The 8,560-nt window shown below is 36.8% G+C and overlaps 1 protein-coding gene across 2 annotated transcripts in view; it reads left to right on the forward strand.

The window, feature by feature from the left end:
- Positions 1-611: 611 nt before the first annotated feature.
- Positions 612-8,560, forward strand: part of kcna10a (potassium voltage-gated channel, shaker-related subfamily, member 10a) — a 14,226-nt gene continuing 6,277 nt past the window's right edge. Inside the window, exon 1 of one of the 2 annotated variants that reach the window (XM_005732499.1) lies at positions 612-895. The gene's annotated coding sequence lies outside the window, so the exon portion shown is untranslated. The other variant, XM_005732500.1, reaches the window with a different exon arrangement.

The following is an 8,560-nucleotide window of genomic DNA, read 5'->3' on the forward strand; positions in this document are numbered from 1 at the left end:
TGCCATATGTCTCTAAATGTTGCAGTTGTTTGTCTGCAAATGTTATTATTTTATCCTAACCAACCCTGCACTGAGCTCCAGCAGGTTTCTGTGTTCCCTCTCTGCCTGCTGCTTTTATAGGGATGCCTAAATTACTCAGGCTCATTCTGTTTCCTTCCTTACCTGCCAGGCAAGAAAGGAAACAGTATGAGTCTGAGTAATTTAGCCATCACCCCGTTTAAGTGGTATGATCGCCAGTCAGTGAACCTGTCAAAAGACTTGTACAATTCTCAACAGTGCATTAATTACAGGCCTACAACATAATTTGAATTATTTACCTTAAGATTGTAATTTAACACAATGCTTAATTTGTGGAGTAGCCTGCTCGTTTTCAAATATTTCGCAAAAAATCGAATCCATTTTAAAAGCAAAGTGTAACATATGACGACTAAATGAGAATCAGACTTCTTCCTTCAGCAATGTAATTAGAAATGAAAATAGAAAGTTATCGTGATGTTGCAGCCAAGAGAGCATAAAGATGGGCAGAGGTTGGGGCTTTAATCTGCCTCTCAGTCTCGCTCTCTCCCCCTCTCTCTCCCTCTCTCCTCCCCTTTTGAGATAAAGAGACAGATTTGGTTGGAGGACGCAGAAAAACAAGGATTTTTAGGGAATTGCCCAAATTAAACGGAATCATGCTGTTGTTATATCACTCTCGCATCTGGCCCCTGGATAATTGGCCGGGGCACCTCGGCCGTACGTGCTGTCGGCGCGGTCAGCATGGGGGCTGACAGAAAGCGCATTGTGGTTTTAAGTCGGTCCAGCTGACATTCATCATGCCATCGGCACTGCACGGCCCGGCGCGTCAAACTTTCGCCAACAACGCCCGGAAGTTTGCGCGATCGCCACGGCAATCAAGGTAGGCAACTTTCCTAAAGTTGCACAGCTTCCTTCAGCTTACCATCTATTTCACGGCTGAAGTGCTGAACGATGGTCCTGCTGCAACTGGGAAAATGGTTGGTTTTTATTTTATTGTGGTTAAGGAGGGAAACGGAAGAAACTTTGAAAACAGTGGCTCACATCACGTCAAGACTGAGCGACTCACGTCCTATAACGTGACATTATAGTTTCCCCATATTTTAGAGATGCTATTTAGAGTCTTTTACTTTTGCAGCCATAGAGTTAAAAGCCTGCTTCTTAAAAACAAAAAGTAAACAATAACTTCAATTTGTAAATGATTTAGATCCATTAGCTCCATTTATTGGTGCATTGATGCCCCCCCGCCAAGGAATGCGAAGTAGGCTATAGATGATCTGATCATTTGAGTAATTTCAGCTTCATTAAATTCACTCTTGTATTAATAATTTTATTAATTATCAATATTATATTGATTTATGTCTCCCCATTTTTAGCATCTGTGTTTTTGAAACTTTCAACTAGTGGCTAAAGCTAAAGCCATGAGCTCTGCACAGGTGTCCTTAGCACTTTCTTCTGAATGCCAACAAAATGATATTATTTACTCGATTAATCAGAATCAACATACTTTAGTAATCCCCAAGGAAACTACGTGGAATCATGTTCCACCTGAGCTCATATATAAGAGATTGTAGAAACAATGCATACATGGACTTAGTCTCTCGTTGCTTGAAAAGAGTCTCCATGGATGAAAAATTGTACAGTGTGTCATATGGTCATTTCAGAAATACAGGTGAAAACATGCACAGTGTATTTTGTATGTGTGCGTATGTGTTTAAGCCTGCGTGTGGATGTGTGTTGCTTGTTTGTATGCCACCTGAGATTAGTGGTATGTAATAGAGTCAGACCAGATGGCCATATTTTCCCTGTCTGGATTTGCCACAAAAAAAGCTTCTGAAAAATAATTCAATATTTCTGTAACTGAAACAGGCTTAATCCACACAGTGGAGGGAAAGTGCCAGGCCATGGGGAAGGCAGGAGGTAGGTAGGTCATGAGGATAACAAGGGGGCATTAAAAACATAAGCTTGAGAAACATTTAACTTTTGAAAGGGTATTTATGAGCTCTTGCAGCCATGGCTCAACATCGCTCATGGAAGAGGGGCCACACGCTTTTCTGTATTGGTTGAGAAAGATCTGTATTGTCTTTGGGACATCTTAAAATAGCTTTAGTAGGAAGAACCCCACATAGTATAAGTTTGTTTTTATTGTTGCTGGTGGTTGCTTGTTGTTTCCTTTTGTATGCTTGGATTCCTATTATTGAATTCTGCTGATTTCATTGTGTAGATTGGCCTACAAAATGTGAATTGCTGTTATACTTCTTAGTGTTTGAGAGAAAGAAACTGTAAATGATCTGTGATGTATCACAGTTAAACATTTGAATCTGTTCATCTGAATGAATGTCAACAGTGTGCACTGTTAGACTCATGTAATTGCCTCCACAGATACTGTGCCTACTATTTTGCATTAAGATGCTCCACAGGAAGTTTTTAATTTACTAGGAATTCATTTTGGCTGTTGCTGTTGTTATATGTGTGTCTTGTCTAAATGCCAAGGGAGGATTTTAGTCCCAGCTGTTGTGCACTGAGACGTGGCCTGCAGCCTGCAGACACACCCATGTCAGCATCAACAGCTTACATCTTATAAATGCCTCACGGAGACTGCACTTAAATTATCAATCTGCTCCAGGCAAACACATGGAGTAGGAAATCTTAATATGGGAATATTTGGATGTCGTGTTGCAGATCAGTGTGTTTCTTTCAAATGATGGCTTGTCATTTAGAATTATGTCTCTGTGAAGAGTTTTAACCAATTTGTATGGACAAATAAAACCGATACCCCTTTTCCACAAATACACTGGCATATGTTGACCCTATTAAAAAAATGTTTTTTTAAACAGAAGAATTAATTAATATCTCACACATACCTTAGACCATATTACTCATGTTTTTTAGAGCGAGCAAAGCCTGATATGGAAGAGACAACAAATATGATTTCATAGTTTGTGTTCCTTCTTATCATTGTAATATTACTTGTACAAAAGCAGTTGGCATGTAGCACATGCATGCCTGCCTTCATTCTGTCTGTAAACGCAACACAGTAGCTCTAAAAGTTTTGAATGAATTCTGATAAAACATTGTTGGGATGTATGAAAATTTGGCTAACATCTGCCAGTATTGTTAAGGTCAACTTAATGGTTTATTGCTTAAAAATACACAAAAAGTCCCATAACTTGGAAACTATGCAGTGTGTATTATCAACATATAGAAATTACCGCATAAGGATTAAAAAATATTGTGTCCCATGTGACCACCGACCTCTCCTTCAGGGTCAATAGATTGATCTGAAGGTCAAAGTGATAATAATGCTATGTAGAGCTAGATATGTTTTTTTACTGCCATCGTTGGTATTGACATCATAGGGAATGTTGTGAAAGATAAAAATGTCTTTTTTTCAACTTTGCTTAAAATTCAGCTGCATTTGTTGTAAGTCACTTTTACATTTCTATCTTTCTTTAAGGCTGACCCAAAACGTTATATCTTAAAATTGTTGTCAAGAGAAAGATAATGAGCTGCCTAATTAGTAATATTACACAAAAAACTCAAGTTATCCATGTCCAGCTGTTTTCAAATCAGCATCTGTCAAGTTACCTATGTCTGAATTTTACTGCACTCCAGACTTCTTAAAGTATGTTTAGACAGAACAAATCAAAATGAACGAAGGTGCCAAAAGTACAGAAAAAAGTGCAAAAGTTGCTCCCTGAAGGACAATTCTACAATCTATTTTATGCACAGGTAGTTAGACCTTCTCCTATATTAATGTAATACAAAATATTAGTACCTGAAAATACAAATTTATTCAAATCTAAATTCTAATTCTAATGAATGTACTCGTCTTTAATCTGTTATTTAGGACACAAGCAATAAAGGAGAAAAATAAATGGGGGTTACTTTTTGCCTCTGCACCTAAACAGAAAAATGAGAACAGTCTGGGGTTTCAAGTGTGATTCAGCAGGTGGAGGAACACTAAAATCTGTTGTCGTGGCTCAGTGTGGGGGAAATACTAACAGCTCACAATAATTTCTAATGTGAGTTTCATTAGATTTTCTTAGTGGACAGGCTGTGATCAGCTGGCCTGCTGCTCTTTGTGGATTTACACAACTGAAATCAACAAGACGCAAGCAGATGTTTCACAGCTGAGTTCCATTTCCTACACTAACAGTATTCTATACATTGTCTTTGCAGTAGAAATATAAAGCTGGTATGATTATTGAATTCAGCCAGCGAATCTAAGCATCATTAGTATAAATGTAGATGAAATCTGATTAATTGACAGATCCAAAAGAGGTTTTTAATCTCAATGGGACTTTTCCTGGTTAAATAAAGGTTAATAATAATAAATAATAATCCAATATGTGATTAAAAATTATGACATTCCATGTAATCCCAGCAGCTGGCCTTTTAGCTAACAACATACTGTGTGACAAAGTGCACACGAAGAGTTTGTGTGTTTAGCTCATGTTGAAATATTTATGCACGTTCCTCTTCTGTAGCGCTGGCTTGAAGCTGACTACAACATACCTGTTCTTGTCCTGGCCCACTGTAACTCCAGAGTATAAGCTCTATAAATGATACAGTTGAACCTACAATAACGAGCCTGTTTTGAAAATGTAATTATTTGTGTTGAAATGTAGGAAGTAAACGTAAAAAGTAAATAAATGAAAAATAAATACTCAAGTAAAAATACAGATACCTTAAAATTCTACTTACAGTAACAAATGTATTTATTTATACTAACCTGTGAAAATGAATATATAAAAATGCAGTACTATTCCTTTAAAAGTAAGTTTTCACACTATTAATACTTATTTGTGTATGTGTATTAATATGTACAAATGCTTTGGAGATAATTGCCTATTATTTATTTATTTATTTTTGTTTGGATGATTTTGCTGTAAAAAGCTTTAAATGCTCTAAATTCTGTAATTTAATATTATTATTACTGTTATTATTGTTGTTGTTGTTGTTAATTGTTCCTTTGCTTTTGTGACACATTTGATATTCTATTTTTCTTTTTCAATTCATTACTTTTTCTTCTCCTTTGCTCTCATTTTTTTCCTGATGTCCATAATGCAAATACCAATTTCACATTTGGTGATATTGTTCTACCCAAGATTAAAAACGTCAGGCGCAAACAGAATTCACACTGAAGTGGTTGATTAAAGGGCAGTCTGCATCCACTGCTAACGATAAGTGTGGAAGTAAGACTTGTCTAATTGCCTACAACTTCCCAATGACTGAGGATGACATTAGAGGATGCACTTTATGAACATGAAAAGAATTCACCTGCACATCTTTTTCTCTGTGCACACACAGCTGTATGACCCTCTACACAGAGGGTTATGCAACCGTCTCCAGATGTTTTACATACTCTAGCTCATATGGACAGGTCTTAAACTGTAGTTGATAACCAAACCATAGTTTCTCTTAGGATAATCTTCTTAAATCTATCACAACATGATAAACTCACAACATAAGACACCTAACTTTTATCTCCATTTAGACCCACGAACTGCTACATTGCACAACATTAAACTATAAATAACTATGCTGTAAACACTATATTATTATTATTATTATTATTATTATTATGTACTTACTAAATAATAATCATAATAAACAGCATCAGCATCATTTAGCCACCACAGTTTATGTGGCTAAATATAAGCAACTAAAAATAAATAACTGATGCAAAATAGGTTTTAATAGTTAAGATAAAAGGAAACAAAAATACTCTTATGCTGTAGTCACAATTTATTACACAATTTATTAATTTATTAATTTATTATATAATTATTTTTTTCATTAATACAGTTTTCTAGTAATATTACTGTGTGTTTGTTTGGGACTTCATATTTCTGACATGTTCATTTATTGAACTGGACACGCCTTCTTACGTCAGAGGTTCAGGTTCAAATGCATACTGTACACACAGCATACACATGACCTCAGGAACAGTAAACGTACTGCATAGACAGAGACCGAGGGTCTATTGTGCATCTATTTTATAACTACACTAATGAAAGGCTGCATTTGGCTCCAGTTACTGTTTTACCAAATGGACACTGGTGTAGTTTATGTCCATTCTGATACAATGTTTAATGTTCAAAAACATGTATAAGATAACAGGACAATAAAGTACAATTAAACTAGAGTACAAGAAGGGTTGTTATGACAAAACCTGGATGGACAATAGTCATGACAATTTGCATATTTAATTATCAAGGAACTGACCTCACAGCCCATTGGTCATTCAGTGGTGCTGGTTTCAGTCATTGTGCAAAAAACCTATAGGGCATAGGCCAAAAGGAGTGATGTTATTCATAGATTGAACGCTGAAAAAGTGGGTGTAACTAGGAAGTGGAGTGGCAGTGAGCAGTCCACAAGGCGGAGACATGTGTTTTCCAGCTTTGTAACTTCGGTCTTCTCCACAGCAGACTGAAGGACCAACAATGGCACAAATAAGAATTCTGACAGTGCCTCCTGGTGGCAATACACAGCTAGAGCATCTGCAAAGCAGTGCATGCATCAGTTTACAACTAGGTCAGTCCCTTCAACAAATACAAAAACCTGCTAATTAGTGTGAAGTAACACACCAATAAAAAGCTAAATTATCACTCACCAAAAGTGGAGCACGAGGTCTATGACGGACTCTCCAGTTTGTATAGTTAACTGTATAGTCATACATATAATTTGGGGGAAATGATTTTCTTTCACAGTTTGCTTTTGGGATATCAAACTTATTTTAATCTAAATAAAAGGAATAATAACACGCGCTCAGGTTTTAAAGTGGGCTGAATGGTGCTTTTGTTGTCCATAAGTTGTGGTCAGCATATAGTTAACAAAAGAGGAGGAAGCATAAAGGGAATACATTTTTTAAGTGGCAGGTAATTGCAAATGCAACTTTTCAAACCGAAAACTGAAAAGTACAACAATCTTTTATTTTTACATTAATGTAGCACAAGGTTCAGTTTCTTTCGCACAAAAAGTAGCTGGTAGAAATGTTCTTCAAAGAGCTGCTTTTTACTTTTTTACTTTTGCCACCTTTGGAAATAAAACTCTACAACCAAGTAACAGAAAGGGAACTTAGTCGTAGCATTCTGGAGCCCATGTAGTTGCTAAAGAGAAAATGTAAATGTTCTCAATTTAACAATTTGATATCTTTTCTATTGTGAATAAAATGATTGCATCATGTTTTACTACAGAATGACAACATTTTTGGAGATTCTTAAGACACCAGTCATACAGAATTTATGTGTGAGCGATAAGGAAATGTGAATTTAGAATAGGCGACTCCAGGGGCAGTGTGTGTGTGTGTGTGTGTGTGTGTGTGTGTGTGTGTGTGTGTGTGTGTGAACTCACTGGTATCTGTGTTAATCTGACGGAAGAGATCCCTCGGCTTATAGCACTGAGCTGCTCAGCCTGCATTAATCTTCTTAATAGGGTCAAAACTCTGATCCAAAAATATCATCTAATGCCTTCACACAGCCAGAGACCACCCCACCAACCTCATCCCAGGAGCATAACACAGGGTCCATCATGCAAGGTCAACCATACTTACTGGGCCTTAAAGGAAGAGAGTGCTTTATGCTAGTTCTTCACACACAAAGGGAAGTTAACAGGAATTAGTGCACACTGGTGAGCAAACATCTGTGCTCAGCTGTAAATTTATTCTTGTGATCACAAATGTTCTTCAGTAAAGTTTGTGTCAAAGACTACAATGCATCATTTAGAGGAGATACATTTCAATTAGTTTACAGGAATTAAGTGGAATTGAAACAACTTCTAACAGACAAAGTGTAAATCTTGCATTTTGTTTTAATAGTTTGTACTACATATTATTTTATTCCGATGTTTAGATTTGGACAAAGCTGTTAAAACAGACCCAATTTGCTGGAAATGAGTTGGCGAGTACATCTGAGAGAGCCCCCATGACTTGTCACGCTGTGCATGTGTGAAGGTTACATTTTGCTTCAGTTTTCCTGAATAAGTTGATATTGTTTTGTGGAAACACTGCATGTGTCTCACACATGTTCAGCGACTGTGGCTCGTATAGCATACACTCGTTTTTATTAAAACAGAAACATTTCACCAAATGAACGCAGCTCTCAAAGTTAAATGTTGGACATAAATATACATGTTTTTTCATCTGACCAGCAAAGGATTGGGTTGCAATTAAGCCAGATCGGCCTTGACATCTGTTCATGTTTACACACATGTGATAAAGTCACGAGGGATAGCTTCCTTAAAGTTACTGCTCATTGCAACATGCATGACCATAGCTTGGATGTAAATCCCTGTGCTGTCTCTCTGTTGTGTGCTGGGCTTTCCAGTGAGCATTAAAGGATCATATGTAACAAGGACTTGTGAGTTTTTCTCAATATGATATCCTGAATATTAATAGCATGGTAAAAATGGTTACCCACCATGCATTAACATTGGCCCATATGAAACCTTTGTTTTACGATGTCCTGTCATGGTCAGGGACACAAGATATTTTGTTTTCACTGTTCTGTATATTTGAAGTATTTATCACTTCCATCCATCCATC

Source organism: Pundamilia nyererei, unplaced genomic scaffold, assembly GCF_000239375.1.
Source record: "Pundamilia nyererei isolate P.nyererei 1_Seehausen unplaced genomic scaffold, PunNye1.0 scaffold00047, whole genome shotgun sequence".
NCBI lineage: Eukaryota > Metazoa > Chordata > Actinopteri > Cichliformes > Cichlidae > Pundamilia > Pundamilia nyererei.